The sequence below is a fragment of the Fukomys damarensis genome, unplaced genomic scaffold (assembly GCF_012274545.1).
Source record: "Fukomys damarensis isolate Sample0158 unplaced genomic scaffold, DMR_v1.0_HiC HiC_scaffold_10, whole genome shotgun sequence".
Lineage (NCBI taxonomy): Eukaryota > Metazoa > Chordata > Mammalia > Rodentia > Bathyergidae > Fukomys > Fukomys damarensis.
Genome location: NW_022900922.1, coordinates 6165799 through 6191255, shown reverse-complemented (window position 1 = coordinate 6191255; position 25457 = coordinate 6165799). Strand labels below are relative to the sequence as shown.

At 41.3% G+C, this 25457-nt stretch overlaps 1 non-coding gene and 1 pseudogene across 1 annotated transcript; one reads left to right on the top strand and one right to left on the bottom strand.

Annotated features, from left to right (window-relative positions):
- Nucleotides 1-409: 409 nt before the first annotated feature.
- On the bottom strand, nt 410-1163 carry LOC104875885 (annotated as a pseudogene).
- A 6139-nt stretch (nt 1164-7302) lies between these two features.
- Nucleotides 7303-7409, top strand: LOC117285498. The gene has a single exon (XR_004516554.1). It is a non-coding gene; the product is annotated as a U6 spliceosomal RNA (small nuclear RNA).
- The last annotated feature ends 18048 nt before the right edge of the window (nt 7410-25457 follow it).

Here is a 25457-nt window from a genome sequence, read left to right as displayed (position 1 = left end):
GTGAGCGCTACATCCTTCAGGGGCCAGGAGTCTTCTCCCTGATGGCTGTTGTTTGTTCTGCTATCAAATCTTTATCACCTCTTCCCAACTTCCATCTCTTAATTCCTGAAATAACAGAGCAGCTATTATGTTACAAGCAAGCAATGTACAGGCCAGGTAAAATCTCATGCACATTCAGAGACTGTGATCAGGCTAAGAACTCTGTCTTGGGGACCTGGCATGAGTTTAAATGATGTGAAGTGGGAGACCTCATCTGTGACAAGCTGGATTGTGTCCCCCAAAATCTGTCAAAGCTCTAATCCCAGTATCTGACATGCAACTGTATGGGAGATAGGAATCTTTGTTTTTAATGTTTTATTTAGGTAGCACAAATTCCTTAAGAGAACTGACTACATTATCTCTTTCGATCCTAGAAACCAGAGGGAGCAGGCCACACCAGCTCAGAATCTGAGGTGATATGCATTGTTTTGTTGTACATTTTTGTGAATATTGCTGGTCTGTGACTTCTTCAGATTTGCACAGATACTTTACGATCTGTTCTTGGGGGAGCAGGTCAGGCGCAGTTCTGTACAAGCTATCACCCAGTCCTTTAGTGCCCACTTTAAGAGTTTTAAAAAGGTCGAGTGCCAGCTTACAAGTCTGGATGAAAAAATCCATGACGACCTCTTCCAGAGACGCATCACATCGTTGAGATACATGACTGGCACTTTCACCACTGAAACTCACCATTGCGTGATGAGTCTTGTGGGGACGTTGTAAGAAATGACTATAATTTTCATTTTTTGAACCCAAAGTTCTGTTTCATTTCTTTCATGGTTAAAATAATCTAAAAGGATTTGGTGAAGAGTTCCACTGGAGCATTCGAAGATATGCAGCACAGAAGTGGGATAGACAAGCAATAACCCTGTCACGGCCTCGCCTAGGTGATGTTTCAAGATTGGCTGAAACCCTTGATGGTGGTACTCAGCAATTTCTTTTTTCTCCATGTTTTCTTGTATGTTGGCCACCAGAAACATCCTGTGAAGGAGGAATTTCTTTAGCTGTAGTCTTTGTTTCTGTTCCAGAAGGTGCAAGTAATTGCCAAGGGGTACCTGTGGCCTCAGAAGAGCTGCCAGTGGAAAAGATCTTTCACTGTTCCTCCAACTACGGTCCGTGAAGGCCATGCTTACTGATTCTTTAGATGATTCTGATTTTTAGCAGTCACAATAATTACAGTATCAGGATAGTTCTTGAGTGAGGAGTTCTTATTTTTATTCCTTCTGGGAAACATTGTCTTTATATGTCAACACCTTTGTCTCTGTCTCCAGCACAATGAGACAATCACTCCATTTTCTGAGTCACTCAAGCTCTGGTACTTTGTATGGTGGCCTGAGAAGACCAGTCACCATCTTTGTGCTCACGGAGTCCATGAGCTGACTTTAATGTTCCTGGCAGGGCCTTGGGTGACCCCGGAATGATGGGGCTCTGATTGCATGTGAGACAGGGAGCTGCAAGTGTAACAGAGACCCACAGGGGTATGAGCACACACCTAGGGGGCATGAAGAAAAGGAGGAAATAATTTGAGCCCCACAGGATGGACTGCTATGATCTTATCTCAGGAATAGGAATTCCCTTTGAGCATATCCTTCGTATTACTGTGTGGCTCTTCTTTGTCTGAGAGTGCTACATACCTAGGCTCAAGTCATAACCTGTTTCCAAGAACAGTGTGTGATTGTGACTTAGGCCCACCTTCCCCTCAGCATAATCCCACACAACAACCAGCTTTCCTGGCTTTGCAACTGAGGTGCCTCTTTCACTGCCATCCATTGTGGCTTTCTGGGGTCTTTCCTCTTCACTGCAGTCTGCTCACCAAGCATGTAGGAGGTCCAGGTTTTGATCCCCAGCACCTCAGGTGAAAATATGGCAAATACAATCTATAGAGTTTGACACAGTCATTGCTTGAGTGCTTTGGTCAATGTATGTCTGCCCCATTAGATTCTAAGCTCCATAAAAGCAGGGACCATGTTCAACTTGTCACCAATATGCCCAGGCACCTCACTCAGTGCCTGCAGCTTCGCAGGGGTAATAATTACATGTCTGATTTGTTAAATGAATAAATAAGTCTGGGTCTTTAAAAACTGAGTGTTTTGATGTTCTAAATATCTAAAGTAAGCCTAGCAACTTACCAATATCTAAAGGAAACACTTGATTGTTTACAAATTCCCTAAGATTTTCTTTGATTTCATGAAGTCCCTCAGCAGCCCCCAGTCACTCTTCAAACTTTGTTAAGCAGAGCTCTAGTTTGGTCTTCCGCCTCAGTGTGTGAAAATGTCTGCCTTCTTCCCACATTCAACAGCTCAGAGCTCAGACTTCATTTTCATACCCACAATTAGTAAGATTCACATTCTAAGAGAGAGCTAAATTGTTCATTTGTGTAACTCAGCACTTGGGACCAATAACCTCACCAAGAGAAAGCAAAGGTACATATTGTCTTTCCAGAAAGAGCCCTCACCTGCTGCCTGCCGAACAACACTTTGGGACCCAAGCCTCAGTATCTTACTTGCTGGAAGGTAAGTTAGGCAGAACTCCGGAAGACATTGGTATAGGAAAAGACTTTATGAACAAATCCTCAGTAGCATGGGAGCTGGCAGATAGAATCAACAACTGGGATCTCATCTTACTAAAAAGCTTCTGTACTTCAAAAGAAACCATCAGCAGAACTAAGAGACAATCTACAATGTGGGAAAAAATTTTTACCAGCTGTTCCTCAGACAAAGGACTATTATCAAGGATATATAAAGAACTCAAAACAATCAGCTCCCCCAAATATAAAGACCCAATTCAAAAATGGGCATCCGAAATGAACACACATTTCTCAGACAAAGAAGTAAAAGCAGCAAGTAAATACATGAAAAAATGGTCCACATCACTGGTCATTCGAGAGATACAGATGAAAACAACACTGAGATTCCACCTCACCCCACAAAGAATGGCTGCTATCAAGAAATCACACAATAACAAATGTTGGTGGAGTTGTGGGAAGAAAGGAACCCTTCTCCATTGTTGGTGGGAGTTCAGACTGGTGCAACCACTATGGAAATCAATATGGAGATACCTCAAAGAGCTGGGACTAGAGGTTCCATTTGACCCAGCCATCCCTCTGCTGGGTATCTTTCCAAAAGAACTAAAAGAATCATATCACAGAGAAGTATGCACACCCATGTTTATAGCAGCACAGTTTGTAATAGCTAAATCTTGCAAACAGCCCATTTGCCCATCCTTTGGAAACTGGATAAAGAAGATGTATTTCTTCATAGAATAGATTCATTCATAGGAAAATGGATACATATTGAAGATATACTCCTAAGTGAAATAAGTCACACATGTGTAAATACCAAATAGTTTCCCTGGTGTGAATAATCTGCAATAATACATAAGATCCTAATAAGATTACTGACATTTAGAAATGGGAAGAAAGGAGCTAAAGGTGTAGGGAAGGTGGGATGGGTAGGGGAAAGGAAAAAAGGAAAAAGAAAAAAATGTGAGATAATGAAAAGATGAAAATAAAGTGTTTGTAGATGGGGAGGGGAGGAGGGGGTGAAGGGAGAGCAGGGGTAAGGGGAAAAAATGAGAATCAAGACTTGTCATGTAGAGGTACAAGATCCCAACAATGAATGTAACTGTACTGTATCCCTAAAATGTACCAATAAAGTCAATTAAAGCTGAAAAAAAAACAGTTTTTAGGGAAGTCAATCCTCCCAACTGTACATAGAAAAATACAATGCCATCTTACCATTGAAATCTTGGGGGAAAAGTGGACAAAAATTGGGTAGGTGGGTATCTAGACTATAGATCAATCTGAGTTTTCACTTGGTTCTAAGACAAATTTATTTTAACTAAATATAACTCACTGAATTAAACTTGCAAGCGTAGGAGAGAGGAGCCTTCTGTTTTCACCCAATGAATTTCATTTATCCAATAATTTGGGTACATAAACTTTCATACATTGTTTGCTAGCTAATATCCCTTTTGAAGCCTCAGAAGGACTCCATATGCCAAACTTCAAGGCTGCAAAAATTTGCAATATTTGTCTTCTTTTCCCAAATGGCATGTGATTCCAAAGGAAACATCACTTAAAAATACTCTGTATTCACCATAATGCTTTGTTAATGTACTTCTCACCTTTGATACCTATTTCCATCTATAAAGCTCAATGCAGCCCCTCCTAAGATTGCTGCATTTTCTGTATAGTTAAAGTAGGATTTTTTCTTTGAGAAAATAATTTCCTCCTTTGTATTGTTAAACAATACAATTTATTGCTTTTGTGAAGTTGCAAAAACTAAATTATAAATTATTATAAAAGTATATAATAGTTATTGTGAAATATATTGTGCTGCGATTCAAATGTTTTTCTACTCCATATCTTACTGTATTTCATTCTGATAAAACATAATAAAAATAACTTTTCCTATGGGTACAATTTGTAAATATATCGCAATGAATGTATGCAAATATAATTTTTGGGTTTTTCTCTTTTTAAATTTAATTCTACCGATACATGAGCACATTCATCACGGAGAACTTGTACTTATACATCACAGTCTTAATTCTTTTTTCCCATTCCCCTCCACTCCCTTCTTCCCTTCCTTATTTACAAAAACTGTTTTCATTTTTTCCTTCTATTCTTTTTCCTTTTCTCTTCCTTCTCTTCCCTTCTCCCGACAAACATAATTGTTGAATCACTTGCCTGTGAACATGCTGCCGGCCCACCTTACTCTGTGTGCGTGTGTGTGTGTGTGTGTGTGTGTGTGTGTGTGCACGTGTGTGCGCCTCCCCTGAGCACTACCGAGGCAGGGGGAGCAGCACAAGCAACCGGCCCTAGAACTGAAGGTGCCCACGTCGCGAGGAGACAGCCAGGGTCCTCTGCTGGGGTCCAGAGTCTGCTCTGTGCTTGTGGCGTCCACCGGGCCTGGGGCACAGGGCGGCTCACATGTTTATAAGCTCCACCCTTTTGGTTTGGATCTCAAACGGGCCCCAAGCCTGACTGCTGTTGGAGGCGGGGCCTGGTGAGAGGCGTCGCAGAGGCGTGGCCTGAAGGCGGCTCCTCCCCGGCTCCTCCCCGGCTCCTCCCTGTCCCCGGGTCGCCCTGCCCTGAGCAGCTCTCCTCCGCCAGACCCTCTCACCATGCTGTTTCAAAAACCATGAGGGGAAGTAACTCCTCCCATTTAAGTTGTGGGTGTCAGGTATTTGTCCCAGGGAAAGGAAAGTGAACAGGACAACCATGAGTTTAAAGAAAATTACCGGAGAATCTCAAATTAGTCTGCAGTACCCAAGTATTTCCCAAGCCCTGACTCAGCTTCATCCTCTGACACGGAAGTGAAATTCCTCCCGTCTTCCCCATCCCTCGCACATCCTCCTGGTCCCCCACACCTGTGCTCTGGGTTCGCATCCTCGTCCCTTCACCTCCTGTCAATGCCATCCTCCTCCCCTGTGAGTGTGAAGACAGATGCGCGCAAGCGCGGAGCAGTGGTGAGGTTCACTTCTCTCTGGTCACACTTTGACTGGGTCGTTTGCTAGTTCAGGACAGGGCCTCCCAGCCTTGGCACAGTGGCACTGGAACTGGGCAGCCCGCGGTCACGAGAGTCCGTGCTGGGAGCTGGGGTGTCGGGCAGCACCCCAGCCTGTGCCCAGCGGATGCCCAGCGTCATGTGGTCAGCCTCAGAGGTGCTGAGGATCCACAGGGCCACGGCCGCCTCTGGCTGGCAGTCCTGCCCCCTCAGTGTCCCCACGTCGGCATCTGTGACCAGAGTCAGGGCTATGGCTGTGTTCAGAGGCCTCGATGTCCTCCCACGTCTCTCACTTGGATTAGGAGACTGAAGAGCAGCTCAGGAACTCAGTCCCCACACTACCCATGACACAGGAAGTGGAGGTTTGGACTCCGACCTACCTGAACCAGCCTGTGGGTGTGGGAGTGGCTGTTTTCACCCAATGAATTCTCAATTTTTTTAAAAAAGGAAGGAGGGAAACAAGGAAGATAGGAAAGAAGAAAAAGAAGGAAGAAAGGAGGGAAAGTAGGAAGGAAGGAAAGGACGGGAAGGAAAAACAGAAGAAAAGAAAGAAGGAAGGAGCCCCAAAAGTCCTAAAACCCAAGTGCTGAATCTATAGATAATGCAGTTAGGTATGCTCAGTATCTGAGACTGTAGCTCTGCTGTTGGAACCTATAAATAACTGTTTGTCCTGTGCATTTCTAACAGCAAGTTATAGAACCATCTGCGTGGGGCCCAACATTCTGGCTCTGGGGCAAGACCTCCTCAGCCTCCCGACTCAGCCCAGTGGGAGGCCAGGCCAGCCCAATGCATGCCCACAGTGACTGGGAGGACAGATAAGGCAAGAGAGGCACACACAAGACCACACACATAGTCTTGCGGGAGTGAGGTGGCCATTAGAACCAGGTACCCATCTAGAGATGTAGAGATGTCCCACTGATGTAGATTAAAACTAACTAAAACTCCCAAATCAAGGTAGAAGCCAGATGGGTGACTACACATGATACTGGTGAACTGAAAGATTTCAGTTCTGTAACAACAGCAACAATACACACACACACACACACACACACACACACACACACACACACACACACACACACACACACACACACCCTGTCAGATTGCCCATAATGACACCTTAGAAGGGCATTCGCCTAAAAAGTGATTGCAACCAAACCATTGAGACTGAAGGATTCGGCAATCAATGCCAAGCAGGATGGTGTGTCATTTTACATCAATTGGTGTGATGAATCTTTTACATAATGTGAATCGCTGCCTAATTGTGACTCTGATTGCACCTACCACCGTCAGCATGCTCAAAGCTCCCCCAGTCACTGGGGAAGGAAAGGAGTAAGAAGGAAATTACAAAGAATCCAGCTTCTGTACACCATGAAAAGAAAAAAGAAAACTACCCTGCATGAATTCCAAGTGGCCAGTGGATAAAGAAGAAGAAATCCCCAAAGGCTAGTCATGCACGGTAAGACACAACATGACAGAGAACCAAAACCATCAGCACTGTATTCTACCCACCCATTCATATGTAACCTTGCTGAAGTCACCACTAAGTGCTACCAAGTAAGGAGATGTTGTGTAAAGGGTCCTGGGCTCAAACCGCAGCTCCTGTCACTTCCCAGTTGTTAGTAACCTCAACAGCTTTCTCTTATCTCATATTTGTGTCCAGATTAAATGGGATTTTTTTTATAAGGTATGTAGAACCAACATGCATGGCTGATACTCAGCAAATAATCCTTTCCCTTTTTTAAAAGCAAATCTAGTGCTGGCTTCAGCTGCACATATACTAAAATTGGAACGATGCAGAAAGGATTAGCATGGCCCCTGCGCAAAGATGACATACAAATTTGTGAAGACTTCCATATTTTAAAAAATGTATCACTTCTCGGCCTTTTGGCTGAGATCAAGTGTATAAAAAAAAAAAAGGAAATCTACTTATGCACCTACTAGCTACAGGATGGAAAATGTGCCAGCAACATAGCTACTAACTGAACAAACTCCAACTCCTTGGCTCCATCCTTTCCACCTCACCTACCACTGAGAGAATTTACAATGTCCAGATAGAAAATAGAATGAATTATTTTTTCAATTTATGGAAGACACATTGCCATTAATGCTCTTTGAAGATCTTCCGACTTGCTTTAAACACATTTACCCCATCATTGTTGCCACTTTGTGAAGCACTTCTAGAAATCCTCTTTCACGTCTTCAGTTGCGCTGTTGTGGCTGCCTCCCCTATATCCTCAGTGGCACTGGGTAGCAGCATTCATTACACCTTGTAAAGACTCACACAAGAGGACTTCCAGAACTGTTACAGAAAATGACAAGAATGATGGAGAAAGTAAGCTTGAATCAATAGGAAATATTTTAAGGGGATTTGTGGCAATGTGTCTTATACTATGATACATTTTTAAAATTTCAACATTCAGCATATATTTTGATCATACCTCATAGTAGAACAGCAGTGCAACTTCACCCAAGGTCAACCACATCAGAAGCCTAAGAGGTGAGCACCTTTGGGTTGTATCATGAGACAGGAAAGGCTTATCTACTACAAAAACCAATCCTTACTGTTGTCTGTTGCAGCAGCATTAACTCTCTGCTCTTGCAGCATTTCTATAGGTTCATCATGGTCTTCAAAAGACCTCTAAAAAGAAAATGAGTTTCCTGGGAGGGAAACAGTTTTAGAATTACCTGCATGTGCCTCTTATCACATAAGTATGCCTGATGGTATGTGGGATTCTGGGCTGGGAACAAAGTTTGTGGTCACCTTGGTGGTTCAGATTGTGTCCTGTACCTGAGGACCACCTGTACAAGTAGGATGCTACAGCAAGTCTCACATAAGGCTGCTGGCTGCCTAGACAAATGGTACCACGTTTGCCATATACTTGTCATGGAGATGTACCCCCTAGACACCTTATGAGAAGTACTTATTGTCCAGCTGATAGGAAGAGGTACTATACAACCTCTAGCAATGAGCTCCACTACGGTATCCCGGGATCCCACATCAGGTGACAAGCAGGACAGCCACTCACAGTAAACAGATTTGCAAACTGACCCAAGCCCCCATGAGTAGACTGAGCTCCTTTCGGGCCTCATGGCTATTTACATGTGTTTTCTTCCCTCTACTTTCCTTTCTCTTTTTGTTTTGGTTTTTTGAGACGGGGTCACACTATGTAGTTGGGACTGACTTGGAGCTCACTATGCAGCTCAGGCTGGTCTCGAACTCACAGCGATCCTCGCTCCCTTCTCTTCTCTCTCTACTTCCTGGCTATCATGTGGTGAACAATTTTCCTCTAATGGGCCATTCCACGGTCAAGTTTCTGCCTTGGAGACAGTCAAGCATGGAGATAGCCTCTTTAATAAATGGTGTTGGAAAAACTGGGTTTCAACCTGCCAAAGATTAAAGCTAGACCCTTATCTTTCACTATGCACTAAACTAAAATCCAAGTGGATTAAAGATCCAAATATTTAAACAGAAACACTAAACTTGCTGGAAGATAAATTAGGCAGAACTCTCAAAGACATTGGCATAGGAAAAGATTATGAACAAATCCTCATTAGCATGGGAACTAGCACAAAGAATCAACAACTGGGATCTCATCTTATTAAAAAGGTTCTGCACTGCAAGAGAAATCACCAACAGATCTAAGAGACAACCTACATTGTGGGAAAACACGTTCACCAGCTGCTCCTCAGACAAAGGACTATTATCTAGAATATATAAAGAACTCAAAAAAAGTAGGCCCCCCAAATATAAAGACCCAATTCAAAAATGGGCATATGAAATGAACAGGCATCTCTCAGACAAAGAAGTAAAAGCACAAGTAAATATATGAAAAAATGTTCCACATCACTGGTCATTCAAGAGATACAGATGAAAACAACACTGAGATTTCACCTCACCCCACAAAGAATGGCTGCTGTCAAGAAATCAGCCAATAACAAATGCTGGAGGGGCTGTGGGGAGAAAGGAACCCTGCTCCATTGTTGGTGGGAGTGCACACTGGTGCAACCACTGTGCAAATCAATATGGAGGTAACTCAAAGCACTAGGATTAGAGGTTCCATTTGACCCAGCCATCCCTCTGCTGGGTATCTTTTCAAAAGAATTTTTAAAAATCATACCACAATGATATATGCTCACCCGTGTTTATAGCGGCATAGTTTATAATAGCTAAAACTTGGAAACAGCCCAATTGCCCATCAGTTGGAGACTGGATAAAGAAGATGTAGTTTTTCTATAAAATGGAATACCACTCAGCCATAAAGAATGAAAAATTAGATTCGTTCATCAGAAAATGGATGCATATTGAGGATATATTCCTAAGTGAAATAAATAAGTCACACATGTGTAAATACCAAATAGTTTCTCTGGTGTGAAAAACTAAAAGTGTAAATAAGATCCAAATGGTATAATTGATAGTGTGAAATAGGAAACAAAGGGCTAAAGGTGTAGGGGAAGTGGGAAGGGTAGGGGAAAGGAAATAAGGGAAAAGAAAAAATGATAGTGTGAAATAGGAAACAAAGGGCTAAAGGTGTAGGGGAAGTGGGAAGGGTAGGGGAAATGAAAAAATGGAAACAAAGTGTTTGTAAATAGGGAAGGGAGGAGGGGGTGAAGGGAGGGCAGGGAAAAGGGGAAAAAAATGAGAATCAAGACCTGTCATGTAAAGGTACAAGATCCCAATGATGAATGTAACTGTACTGTGTAGCTAAAATGTACCAATAAACTCAACAAAAAACAAAATTCTCCTGACCGCTTCATAAATGAAAAAATGGAAACAAAGTGTTTGTAAATAGGGAAGGGAGGAGGGGGTGAAGGGAGGGCAGGGAAAAGGGGAAAAAAATGAGAATCAAGACCTGTCATGTAAAGGTACAAGATCCCAATGATGAATGTAACTGTACTGTGTAGCTAAAATGTACCAATAAACTCAACAAAAAACAAAATTCTCCTGACCGCTTCATCTAGTCACACAGGTGATATAGCTTCATTTATCCCTCTCCCCAGTCTTTCTTGGTAAACAAAAACATACATCAGCTACAAAAGAATAAGGCTCAGGCCAAAAAGTGTTCAGTCCACTTCATATTTTTCTTTTCTCTATTGCCGCGATAACGAAGTCTCACAGATATGGTATGGGAATGGTGGTGGTGGTACATAGGCGTGATAGGAGCCCTCATCATCATTCATTAATGTTTACCATGTACTTATAATGCACCCACCACTATGCAAGCATTAACTATTCCCTATAACTCTAGGCAGTAGTGCTGTACTCAATGTTTGTGTCCCCCACAGGTCAAATTTTTGAAGGCTACCCATGATATGATGACACTGGGAAGTAGAACATTTAGGAGGTGATTGGCTCATGAGGGAAGAACCCTAGTTATCAGTATTAGTGCCCTTATGAAAAGACGCCAGAGAGCTCCCTCAGTTCTTCTACCATCTGAAGTCACAGCAAGAAGTTGCCACCTGTGAACAAAGTTTTAGGCTCTCACCATGTGCCAGATCTGTTGGTGTTTTAATCTTGGACTTCAAGCCTCCAGATTTCTGAGAAATAAACTTGCTTTCTTTATAAATCTACCCTACTGTTTTTTGTTACAGCAGCCCAAATAGACTAAGATAATTAGTTACTTTTTAGAGGAATTTGGTAATTTTATTTTTATTATAATTATATAATTAAAGTGTATTATATAATTTATATATACATTATGAAATAATTACCACAGTCAAGTTATTTAGCATATCCATCACCATATTTGTGTATTGTGTGCTGAGAAAACTTAAGAACCACTCTACTGGAAATTTCAAGTATGCGGTACAATACTAACTGTAGTCACTGTACAGTAGACATCAAGAATTTGTTCATCATCGTTATCATTATTAGTTATACAGGTGAGATATGAAGAGATTAAGAAATGTCACCAAGGCTATACATTCAGCAAGTGATAAGTTACTGCCCAAACTCAAATGTAACAAGACTCTTAATCATTATACATTATGATCCTTCTAAATCATCAAACTTGATAAATACCAAGTGAATTAACTGGGAATCACTCAGGTAGAGATGTGTAGATTTTAATCCCCCAAAATGCAGACTAAGTATACATCACATGTTTATATTTTCATAGAAACCTACTACAATCAGAATCATATACCGTGATAAGAACTGAATTAGGAGTTAGCATATTAGCTCTCTTAGCATATGTGCTAATCTGTTCAAGCTGCTGTAACAAAATACCACACCCTGGATTAAACAGACATTTATAGTTATGTGCCACATAGTAAGATTTCAGTCAGTGACAGGCTACGTAGGAGGGGTGATCAAAAACTATGGTGCATGTTTAAATTAAAAAGATTTATTGCAATAAAAGATGCATTGTCATTAATCTCTCTCAAAATAGTTCGCTTTGTTTCAATATACGTCCCATCGGCCTTGCCACTCTCTGAAGCAGTTCTGGAGTCCTCTTTCATGGGTGTGATAAAAAAAAAAGCATGGCGAACGCTCCCATGAGTGCCAGCCACCCAACGGAAAGGTGGGGCCGTCAAAACACTACGGTCAGTGCGTCCTTGTTCACCTTATTTGCTGCATCTGGTACCAGGTGGCTTCTGGCTTTTCCTTCAAGTCAAAATGTCCATGAAAGGTAAATGTCTTGATTAAGGACGTTGAGGAATCCAAACAACACAACTAAAGACACTAAGAAAAAGGACTTCCAGAATAGGGGGAGTATTTGGAGAGGAATTCATGACAACTTACCTTGTACTACAAGACTTTTTAAAATTTAAACACACACCATATTTTTCAATCATGCCTTGTGTACAGAGCATATATGAGTGACATCACAGGCATTTTAGTGTTTGTAAGTAATACATACATAGCAGAGACACATTTCTCACTAAGGAACTTACAACAGCATTTCTCATAGGTCTAGAGGCCTAAAATCTAATATCATTGTGCCCTTAGAGTTGTCTGCTGAAGTCTTTCTTCCCAGATTACACATGACCATCTTCTCACGGTGGCCTCACATGGCAGAAAGAGAGCTCTGGTGTCTCTTCTTAAAAGGATAGCAATTCTATCAGGTTGGGACTCTACCTTTCTAACCTCATCTAACCTCAGTTACTTCTTTAAAGGCCCAGTCTCCACACGTAATCACACTGGGAGTTGGAGTTTAAAAATATGGGCGGGGGAGCATTCAGTACCTCACATTCCACTCCCGGCCTCCCAAACTAATGTCCTTCTCACGTGCAAATGCATTTATTCTACTTCAGTAGGCCATGAGCCTTGAACATTCCAGGATACACCCTGGAGCCTGAATTTCAGAGCTCCAGGAAAATACAAATACAACTCACATTACTAATTATCTTAAGGTAAAATTCCTCCCCAAATACTGGATAAACGCTTCCAAAATATAATTGTGGAACAGGCCGGGAAAATGAGTTCCCATTACGAGATGGGGCCGGGAGGAAGGAAGGGAGGAAGGAAGGAAGGGTAATGGATCCAAGCATGTTCCAAAACTAGCAAGACAGATTCTGTTAGACCTTAAGGCTCGGGAATCATTCTCATTGGCTTAATATTCCTGCCTCCAGGCCACCGAGGTAGTAGCATCACCCCTAAGGAGGCAAGGTCTTTCAGTTATAAAGAAAGTAATAGATCTATTATTTGAAACCCAACAGGTAGCCCTCCTAAATTCTAAATAGTGTTTGGGATTATTCCTCAAGAAAGGATTATCCTTTCTTGAAGGATAAAGTATGTTTGCAGATGAGAGCACTATGATTCCCTCCTGTAGAATCTCAGAAGTCTGATAGCTTCCTTTTTTCCTTTTTCTCTATGGCTTTTAGTCCAAACTAGCACTGTCTTGCTGATATCATTCCATCTCTATCCCCCCGCTGAGATAACTGATCTCCTGATCAAATAATTATTCAACCACATACTTAGTGTTCTCTTAAGAACAGGGTCTCTTAGGTTTCACAACATGGATAAGTAGAGAATATTCCAAATCTTCAAGTTCTTGTTCAACTTATTTCTGTCCCTCTGCAGTTTACTATAGACGGAAGGAGAAACCAAGACATTGGTTCAACACTTTAGAGATCTCTTCAGCTAAATATTTGTATTTATTATTCTCAAATTCTACCTTCCACAAAACACTAGAACATAGTTCAGCCAAGTTTTTGTTGTTGTATAGCTATTCCTTCAGATCCCAATCACCTGCTTCACATTTTATTCTGAGATCGTAGGAAACAATTCTTCCCAAGTAAATAATTCCTTCTCCAGAATTGTCTTTACAGCCATATTCCTACTAACAATCCCTTCACAGCTGTCTGGACTTTTGTTACTGTGAATCTCAAAACTTTTCCAACCTCTCCCCAGTACCAGCCAGAGTCAAAGCCACTTCAACACTTTAAGGTATTTGTTACAGCAGTCCCCCAACATCTCAGTGCCAAAATCGATATTCATCTGTCCACCACTGGGAGGCTAAAACAAGATACACTCATTTCCAAAAGTTGTAGAGGGTAGGAAGTCCAATTTCAAGATGCCAGCATGGTCAGTTGCTGGGGAGAAACTTCCTGGTTTATAGATGACCATCTTCTTGCCAGGTCCTCACATGGTTTACAAAGAACAGGAGAGCTTCCTAGTGTCTCTCTTTATATGGGCACAAATGATATCAGATTAGGGCCGCACACTCTGACCTCATTTAACCTTAATTATTTTCTGACTACAAATATAACCATATTACGGTGGGTTAGGAATTCAACACATGGATTCAGTTTGAGAAAGGAGATATATATTCAGTAATAAGCCTCATTAACTATATAATCCTGAGCATTTAAGTTAATGTCTTTGAGTATTTGTCAAAGCCACTTGTATCTGCCTAATAGGATTTCTATGAGGATCAATCAAATGAAATAATATGACAATGCTTTGTGAATTATTAAAAACTGTACAAACATACATCAGCTAGATAATAAAAAATATAAATGTGAAATAGCTATACAATGCAGCAAGTATAAAATACTCTGAACTAGAATCACTTATTAGTTGTAGTTTTTCTGCTCTTCTCTTTTAGAAGAAAAAAAAAAGCAAATGGCTATAAAAGAGAAAACATATTTTTGTAAAGAATCCAGGGTAACAGCATGAATTCTCCTTGGTCAATTTCCCACATTTCCTCCCAGACAATGAAAAATAAGGTCAGACTTTCATTGAAATCATAACAGTAACAACAAGGTTCACTTGGTTGACAGTGGACTGGATCATATTTGAATAGTTTCACAACTCAGATTGAGATGAGGCTACTTCTGTCTAATGAGGAAATATAGCTAACCCAAAATCTCATGCTTTAAACATTCTGGTGTGATTTGGTTATACCTTACATATCTGTATCACCATGTACATATTATCGTAAGGGAAAAAAATCCCAGAAACCCCTTTTAAAAATAGTCTGTGTGAATAAACAAATTTTTTAAATTTTGACAGCAGCTTTTCTTAGATATCTCCTGATCCATCTAACATTTCTTTATCTTCATTTATGTAGTCAGAATATATTAGGTCTGTGTTTTTACTCATGGGAGTTCATGTTTCCCTCTACAGATAAATCATACCTGAGAAAGAAAATTATTCCTAGATTGTAGGAAATAGGGATAAGAATATCTTTCAATAAGTACAATAAAACATAATGAATACTTGTTATGGTCTGTACCTGCGTGTCCCCCCAAAGCCTCATGTGCTTGTAGATGGGGTTTTCAGAAGTTGCTGGACCTAGGGTGTGTGAAGATAGATTAAGGGTGCGTGATAGCTAAATTAGTCCACTGATTGGTTTAGCGTAGCTCTGGGTATATGATACGTGGCATCCTCCAATAGGCTTTTAGCCCAAATGAGATAGAAGTCCAGAAGATTCACTGCTACCTCCTGCCTGCTCTGCCATGAACTGTTTCTCCTCTGCTATACCCCTCTGCCACGCCACTCTGCCTTGGAGCCAGCGACAATGGACTGAAACCTCTACAAACTGCAAGCCAAAATACTCTTTTCCTTCTTTAACTTGTAAGTGTCAGGTATTTTGTGTCAACAATGAGAAAAATAACTAAGACAATACTATAAAATTAGGCAGAAGTCGCATTGTATTAGTCAGCTTTTCTGTAGCTGGGACAATATGTCCAATGTATAAAATTTAAAAGGGAAAAGATTTACTTTGGCTTATGGTCTTAGAGGTTTCCATCTACAGGACAAAGACATCATGGTAGAACAACACAAAGGAGGAAAGCAGCTTCCTGCACTGTAGCCAGATGGCAGAATGTGAGCAAAACAGCCAGAGAGAGAGGAAGGACCTGGGAGCAAAAATATTCCATTCCAGGTCCTGTCTCAGTGAGCCTCCTTCTCCAACCAGGCCCCATCTCCTAACTGCACACTCAACCATGAACTTGCCCATGGATTAGTCTATCAATGAGGTTCACATACCATGATCTAATCACCTTCCAGAAGCCCCACATCGGCATACATGAGCCCTTGGGAGGACATTTCTCATCCAAACAATGACACATGCTATATGTACTATGAGCTCCCTTAAATTTAGGCAAACTGACTATACAGTATTTGTGCTCTCCCAGACAAACTTAGAAAAATTGTGTTCCTACTGTGGCTGTCATTTTTACTAATATAGAACCATGTTTTTCTTTCTTTTCTTTTTTTAAGAGTAAGAAAAATTTATTAAAAGAAAGAAAGCTTCTAAGAGAAACAGAAGGGGAACCGAAAAGTGGGTTACCAGCTCATCTCACTTCTCAAAGATATTTTATATATTAAAGCCATGTGGTGAGGCAGGTACAAAGTGGGACAAAACTGTAAGATCCAATAGAAAATTACAAGGTGGGCATGAGGTGGGGCAAAAACATGACCAACCAATAAGATTACAAATAGGGTTATCTAGGTAGTATTGATTAAGTAGGGGGTCAAGTAGGGGAGCAAGTCACATAGCAAGCATACAGGGATTTTCAGTAAGGGAAGAGGGTCAGGATTATTTCCTGGAAAGGCTGGATTAAGACCTTCGCCCCCCACCCAGGTGATTGACACCTATTTAGAATGTCAATCACTGCTATTCATCCCCAGGGGAAGCACAAGGATATAGTGGTTTCTCTCCTTTTACAGTTCTGGCCACAGTGAATGTGTCTTGATTGTCCTCCATGTTGGTTCCTTGCTGTGTTGGCTCCTTGAGGGTGGCCCTGTCTGACTGCCTACAAGATGTCTAATTAATTTACCTATCTGCAATATTCCCCTCTCTGAAGAAGTACCCCTAACTGCTGCGAGGGGGCAAAGGGTGAAGACAGCTCTGGATACTTCCACCTCAAGAGGGTAGTAGTTTGTGATCAGCAATTAGTTACTCTACAGAGGGTTTATCTAAAGGCCTTTCATAGGCACCTGGCATTGTCATCTTGGTAGCTGCATAACTTTTAAGTCTGGAGAAGACAAAGCCAAAGAAACAGTGAAGAATACATGGGCCAAATTATAAGGTCAGCAGGATTGCTATGAATGTAGCCCTCGAGGAGGGTAAGGAGACAGTCGAGGAGACTTCAGAATCCAACATAGAAGTTGTATTGTATAGTTTAGCAGTTATGAGCTGTTTACAAGGTCAATCTGTTGGATCCTGGTAAAAGAAGTTGGTTCCGTTTAGAACCATGGTTTTCTTTAATAGGTCATTGAACTAAAATCCTGAAATAGTCGTGTTTTCCATGAATCATTACATTTTTGAAATTTAATATTCATTCGAAGCTAAATAATTTGTTTCTTAGCTGCATGGGGTGAGTATGAAACACTTTTACACAAAGAAATAGGAAAAGGCCCTAAAGAAACACAAGCTTCCTCAGCAGGGCAAAGACCAAGTCATCCTGCAGTAAATTCCTCACCTAGAGTGCCACAAGGTCATTGCCTGAGGGTGAAAAGCTCTTGGAGAAATTATGAAATTTCTTTCATCCCGTGCTGGGTTTACCAATTTCATATCTTGGCAACTATCCAGACTCCTGCCTTTCCTGTAAATGAAATGCATCATAAATCTCTTAACCTTAAAAAGAAAAGAAAGAAAGAAAGAAAGAAAGAAAGAAAGAAAGAAAGAAAGAAAGAAAGAAAGAAAGAAAGAAAGAAAGAAAGAAAGAAAGGAAGGAAGGAAGGAGAGAAGAGACCCAGGGAAGACTGTTGACACTGACTTGACCTCTTTTTGCTCCCCCTTCGGAGAGTCTTGTATGCTCAGAAGGAAAAGTCATCCAGCACAGTGCTCATGTTCTCACTGCCTGAAGAGAGAGTGCCCTGTGGGTCTTTTCTCGGACGTGTGATTCCTGAGAACTAAGGCTTACAAGGAGCATTCCTCATGAGTTCTGAAAGAGGAAAAGAAGTCCTCTGTCACTGGGACTTTCAGCCCTTTTTTTCATATCATCAAAGCTGTCCAAAGAAAAGCAACGGTAGGATGGACAGGAGAGGACATTAATCCATGTTGAAACCCAGTTTCTTAATCCCTCCATCACTGCAGATTTCCCAAGTGTTTAAAATATTTCAAAATCGATGACATAATTGATTAAGTCCCAGTGGTCTGTTTCCGAATAGACTTAGAGTTCTGAGTATCCTACCACCCCTCAGTACCTGTGAGGCCTCGGTTTCCTAGAATGTGTTGGCGACACGTGGTGTCAAAGAGCACTCTGAAAGGGCGGTGGCCTGATAACAGAGGCCAGGGAGCGTCCCACGCCACCTGCCCTCAGATGGCAGCTGGCCCCTAGTGTAGGCTAAGGCGAGCGAGACACAAACCTGTGCGATACCAAAAGAACTCAGCCGTCAAGATAAATAATATTTTCATGAAATATTTTTTTTCGGTACTGGGCATTCAATCCAGTGCCTTCACACTGAACTGCATCACCTGACCTTTTATTATTTTTTATTTAGGGACAGGGCATTGCTGAAATAAAAATAACGCAAAACAAAAAGCCCATCGAAAACAAAATAACATTTTCGGGAAGTCAGGATCCAGCATTGCTGTGCTGAACCTAACTGGTGCCTGTAACAATAGAGCTGTGCCTCTTTAAGCATGATTTTTTTATTATTGATTTTTTCCAAAATTAAACATTTCTAAAATAATGTATTAAAACTCACAGTACTATTTTAAGTTTAAATATCTTTTTATATCAAAACTAAGGTTTATTGTAATTCTACTTTCTGACTTTGCTGAAGGCAAACTCCTCAAAAATATGTTTTAAGTGTACTTATTTTCTTATTTTGAGTAAGTGAATTGCCTTGTTTAACAGTTCCCACAGACCAGGTAACAATCTTACATGTTTTAATGTACTGAAATTTCTTCTACAAAATACTACTGTGACTCACTCATACTGATTTAAAAAATTCTCAAGGCTACTTCCAAATTGGAATAAATTTCCATTAAGCAAAGCTCATGAATAACTTTTAGAAGATACAAACACTGTGCTGATTTTATATTACAGGTTATTGACATTGCAGACTGCTTAAAACCAAATATTTCAGATAAAATCTGTCCAGAGCTTAAATCATCAGAGTGTTTCAGAGATGAGTCGGTGGCTGCTTTTGGAAAATCAAATGTATTCATGCAGAATAACGCTTTTTGGTTAAAAATTCAAAATCTGAAGATTGTTTAATTTTGCATTTCTCTATTTCAAATGTTAAATTAAGACATTTATAACTTTCTACATTTTGATTTGCTACCCACTTTCCCCATAATAATAGATACTTTCATCTTGTGATTCATACATTTCCAATCTCTTTACCTTTCCGTTTCATTCATTTTCAAATTCATGAGGAATATTCATGTCTCTTGCTAATGCTTTAAATCCATCTAACACAATTTCAAAGTTACTTTCATTTGGTTTAATTCACAAGGCTCAGTTGAAAACAAGGTAAAGAAGGAAAGTCGATTTTTAAAATATTATTGATGATTTTCTTTCCTTTAAATTCAAGAAGGTAAAGTCATAACAAATTCTGACTTAAGTAAAAACATATTTCAATTCCAAATAATATCACGAGCTTTTAAACTTCTACTTTTCAATTTTTAATATTTGTTTGCCCACTTCAATGTTCTGGAAAAAGAATTAACCATTGAAAATTGTTTAACAATGAACAAATAATTCCTTGGGATTTTCGGGAAACCAATTCCAGGACTCCCACGGATACCCAAATCCGCAGACACTCAATCAAACCCTAACATAAAATGGCACAATATTTGTAAGTAACTTATGCATATCCTCCCATATACATTAAATCGTCTCTAGATTACTTGTAATGCCTAAAGCAATGTAAACGCAAAACAAAGTAAATACAATATAAACAGTTACAATACTATATTTGTAGGAGGATAATGACAAGGAAAAAGTCCAAACATGTCCAGGTGAGTTGAAAAAAAATTTTTTTCCTGATCCACCGTTGACTGAACCCATAGGTGTGGAGCCCACTGCCAAGGAGGTCTAGCTGTAGGTGGGCGCGCATCCTTTCTGCCTCAGGCCATAGAGGAGCTCCCGCACAGGCCTACTTGTCATTATTAATGTGCCTACATCCTCAGCCCTAGGGCTTGGAGCTTCCGGTCATGGATGGAGGCTGGAGCTTGGGGACAGAAACCTCCGTCCCACTTCTCTGCAGCTCGTAGAGTCCTGCAGCTCTCAGGCTCCATGTGCTCCTTCACTCATCCACTTTTCTCCCAACCCTCACAGCAGTCGATGAAGAGTAATGCGGAGGGAATGGGAACATAAACCACCTCATTTCCTATGGCCCTAGCTTATATGAGGAAGAGTAGGGCCTTCTAAGCCAGCCTCCAGGCCTCCTGAACCAATTTTGCCACTTTCCTGCTCTGTGGCCTTGAGGGCATCACGTAACTCTTCAGGCCGTACCTCCGTACCATGAGAATCAGGAAATCCCTGACTCTCAAGAGTGCCATGAGAGTTAAGTGAACACATGTAGAGAAGTCCTTAGTGCACACAGGCCCTACATAAATATGATCTGCTGCTATCATCATAGGTACAATTGTAGGCAGGGAGTATTCCTGTGCCTTCACTCACCTGGCAGTCCCACTCCTGTGTCATTTTGCAATTCGGTGTCAACTTCAGTAGCTGGTAAGCTGGCCTCTTACGGGTTCATGGATTCTACTAGTAGGCAAGAGATGTCTAGATCAGAGACAAAGGACTTCATTGCTCGTACTGCAGCAGTGAGAAGCAGGAATCAGCACATCTGTGCAGGTCCCCTCCCCTCAGGTCCGATGAGTAACACCAGGGCAGGAGTGGATCCTGAATCAAAACACCTGTCAAGACATTCAGGAGACGAGGAGGCCAATGAAAGGTCTCTCCTCTGCCAGTGAGTTCTGTCCAGGGATCTCTACTCTCCCTGGGGGCCAAGGGCTCTCACACCATGTAAAATTCTTCCATGAAATTTAATTCAGATCACAATGTAAGAGACTTGGTGTACTTTTCCCCCTCCCTGGACAGAATTAATGTTTTATGTGTGTGTGTTTTTGTTTTTTGGTACCAGGGATCGAACTTGGGTCCTTGTGCTTGTGAGGCAGGGGGTGGAACCACTGAGCTAAATCCCCAGCCCCTGAATTAATGTATTTTTAACACCACTCCACTCTCTGCCTTCATCTTTACCTGGACATCTGTACTATACTTTTCTGTATCTTTTCCTTTTCTGTCTCTTTTCAGGATACCTCCTTTTAGATTTAGGGATACCCTCATGCAGGATGATCTCGTTTTAAGATATTTACCTTAGTTACATCTGCAGAGAAATTTATTCCATCTAAAGTTGAATTTTGAGGTTCCAGATGGACATTTCTCCTGGGGAACACTATTCATGCCACTGTACCCAACAACCACTTCTGGAAAACTTAGTAACACACCAGTGCCAGAAGGAACCCAGTTGAAGCAACAAGCTTCAAAGAGACTTCCCAACATAGAGGCAGAAGGCACTCTTCTGGATGAAGAGAACACCCTGATGCGTGTTGATTAGGACAGAAAGGAGGACGGGCCCAGCTTGGGGAAAACTTGTGATGCCAACTCACCAGTCCACAGCTGTCCCAGAGCCTTCCCTTGACCTCGCGGGAGGGGCCGCTTACACCTCTAAACAGACTGACCTTTGTTTCTAACCTAGAGTGGCCTTAAATGACACCAGTTATACATGACATATGAAGTTAGCAAATATCCTGTTTTAGATCATTACAGAGTCAGCCTGCGAAGCTTTTGTAAGGTGATTACCCACCACGAAGGCTCAGTCTGTTTCAGGGCACGAAGTTATACATTTATTGTGGTATCTTACAAGCAGGTACTAGCAATTCACTCAAAGTGGTCGCAAGGCTCACTTTTCTCCCTGTATAACCTTCACACCCTCAGGGGCACATGCGGTAGATCAGGTGCAAGACAGCAGCCACTGTCTTCACTTGTATGTGACAGGTTATCTTCTCAGCCTGAATTCTGAGAACATCGTCAGATGTTCACATATCACAAAGCCTATCCTTTTCTGATCCCAAATTAAATGCCAGTGAGGCCCCTGCTGAGGTATTTAGAGCATTTAGTCAACACTTAAGGACCATATAGATTGCACAGAGCTGGCCTGCAGCTCCATCCTCCAAGCCTGACCTGCTCCTCTCTGTTTCTTTGCAGCAGTGATTTTTTGTCACCTTTCAAACTTTCTGTCTTGTAAACAATGGACTGGCTCTGTCACTCATGAGAGGAGGCGAAATTACACTTAGTGAATGTCTGTGACTGTCATCGCAAAAGAGGAGCTAAACTGCATAGAAGAATGACCTGAGCGTCAGGAAATAGCTGCACTGGAAGTAGTTTTAAATTAGTTAAAAGTCTGAATATCTAATGCCAGCATTAACAGCCTCCTGCCCAAATAGGTAAGCAAATAGAAATGTCCACTCTGGGCAAAACTCAACATATCACTTCAGACAGTGGTGTTGAGTCCCTCTGAGTGAATTTAGAGCAATATATATGTAGTTGAAAATTCTCCAAGTGGCTGACCAAATCCTAAGGACAAATTGCCCAGGAAATAACTGGAACATGTGATTACATCACTGAGTCAAATGGAGCCTCTGCTTGGTTTGATCTCTCTCTGTGATAGCCAGAGTTCCGCTCCTCTTACCTTCATTCTCTTGCGTCCGCATTTGGGACACAGAGCGGTACGAGGGGCCACGCAAACACTTTCCAGCTCGCGCTCTAAGATCCCACACGAGCCACTCTGCATGTGGCCCTTACAGTTGAGCCTAGGTCACTCACAGAAAGAGTCCAGTGGCTTTGCAGGTTAGCGTATATAGGAGCCAAACTGATGGCAACGTTAACGCATTCAATGGTGCACAGTTTAAGACTACAGACTATGAAATCAGCTTATCTAGAAGCTGTGTGATCCCAGACCGGTGACATGATTTTGTAGTGGCTCAATTTCCTCATCTTTAAAATAGAGATGTTGGGCCAGGGATTTAGCTCATTGGTAATGGCGCCTGCCTTGCATGAGCAAGGTCTTGAATTCCATCCCCAGTACCACAAAAAATAATAAAATAAAACAGAGATGAATAATGGTACCCACAGGTTGGTTTGTTATGAGAATTAAATATGTTAATATACATAAGTGCTTCGAGTACTTGTTTCAGTCCACTTTCTATTGCCAATAACACAATAATATCATAGAGTGAATTATAAAGAAAGGTATATTGTGGCTCATGGTTTTGAAAGTACAAGTAAAGGGACTGCATCCTTACCAAGGTGGACCTGGGCATCATACGGCAAGAGACCAGAAAGGGCACATATCTGTGTTGTATCTCTTCTTATAAGTCCACAGGATTCAGTCATGCTGACTCCACCCCAATGTCTCTATCTCATCTTTGTTTTTTCTTTTTTCTTTTTTTGGTACCAGGGATCCAATCTAAACTTTTTTTAATTCATTAAATTTAGTGGTACATTTTAGGTATGCAATATGCTGACATTCACCACTGGGAATTTGCACCTTTACGTGATGTTGTTCTTATCCCATTCCCCTACCCTTCCTTCAGCCTCTCCTATCCCATCTAATCTTAGTTGCCTTTCAAAGGCCCCACCTTTAGACAGCAGATCCAGTTACATTTCCACACTCTTAATACCTCACCACGAGGATTAAATTTCAGCACATGAACTTTGGGAGACACAGTCCAATTTCAACACTCTGAATCCTTAGTGGTCACTCCCCACCACAGCCAAACCATAATAGCAGCACTGGCCTGTAGTATGTGCTGTGTGAATGTTTGCTATTTTTCTTATAAAAGCTCTGAGAGCATTCACCAAGAGCAGTATAGGCTGAATTGCATCTCCTAAAAGTATTTGTTAAGTTTTAACCCCTAGTATCCATAAATGTGGCCTCATTTGGAAATAGAGTCTTTGTAGATGTAATCAATTAAGATGAAGCCACTCTAGAATAGAGGGAGACCTTAAATCAGTCATTAATTAGAGTTCTTCAGAGAAACAGAAGATGATAGATAGATAGATAGATAGATAGATAGATAGATAGATAGATAGATAGATGATAGACATATAGACAGACAGATTACAAAAATTTGGCTCATGTGATTCAGGAAGCTTAGAAGTTCAGATCTGCAATATGAAGACTCAGGAAAGCTGGTAGTTTAATTTACACAAAATTCAAAGGCCTTACAGGCAGGAAGGTCAATGTTGTAAGTCCCAGTCCAAGTCCAAAAGTCCAAGAACCAAGAGCACTGAGGTCTGAGGGCAAGGATAGGTAGATGTACCAACTCGAGCAGAGAAAGAATTCATCCTCCCTCCACCCCCTTGCTCTGCCTGGGGCTCTCAACAGACTGGAAGATGCCCACCCACATGGATGAGGGTGGATCTTCTTAGTCTAGCCATTCAAATGCCCACTTCTTCAAGAACACCCTCACAGAAACACCCAGAAACAACTATCTCAGCAACTCTTAGCCCAGTCATATTGACACATAAAATTAATCTTTACACCCACTGTGACAATTATCTTTACAAGAAGATAATATTTGAAGACAGACACATGGGGAGAAGGTATGTGACAACAAAGACAGAAGTTGGAGTGATGAGTCCCCAAGCCAAGGCACACCAAAGAGTCCCAGCCACCACCCAGATCTGAGAGAGGCTTGTAATGGAGCCTTCCTTACATGTCTCCCTTACAGTCTCCAGAAGAAACCAATCTTACAAACACATTGATTTTTTTTTTTTTACTTGGAGGCTCCAGAATTATGGGAGAGTCCATTCCTGTTGTTCTAAAGCCTGTCCCCAATATTCAATAATTTGTTGTAACAGGACCTGGAAATTAAAACAAGGAGAAGAAAAGCAGTTGGGTAAAGATTTCTGTAGTAAATAGTATTTGAATTAAATTGAAAGAGGGAAAGCTGATCGCAGGTGAGAGAATTAGAGTTGGAGACCGCCGAAGTTTAGAGGGACACCAAAATTGGTTTGGTAGAAGGTGAATTCTCTCTGCATTTATGTAGTTGTGGAAATGAATCGAAGTAGACAGTGGGGTATGTAGGGGTGTGAGTGTGTGTCCCGTGTTACATACACGCAACCATTCACGATAGTTATAAAGCACCTGTAGGTAGGAATATATCGTATAATTTCTTACAACTGTAACAACATGGCTACAGGAAATAACCAGGTAGAGAAAAGGGAGATAAGATTGTGAGGATGTGGACAGTGTTTTGTAGGAACTGGGAGACTTCTGAAGCTGGAGGTGATTTGGGAAAGTACATAGCTGTTTTGCCAGTTGTTATGGGGGCAACAGGGCATACAGCAGTGATAAGATGACACAGTCCTTGCTTTTTACAAATTGTCCTGATTTAACACTGGCTGTTTAATTTAGGAAAATATAGACCAGGGTTGATAGACTATCCTACAAGCTAATAGTTTAGGTTTGAAGTGGTTTTGTTTGTACAA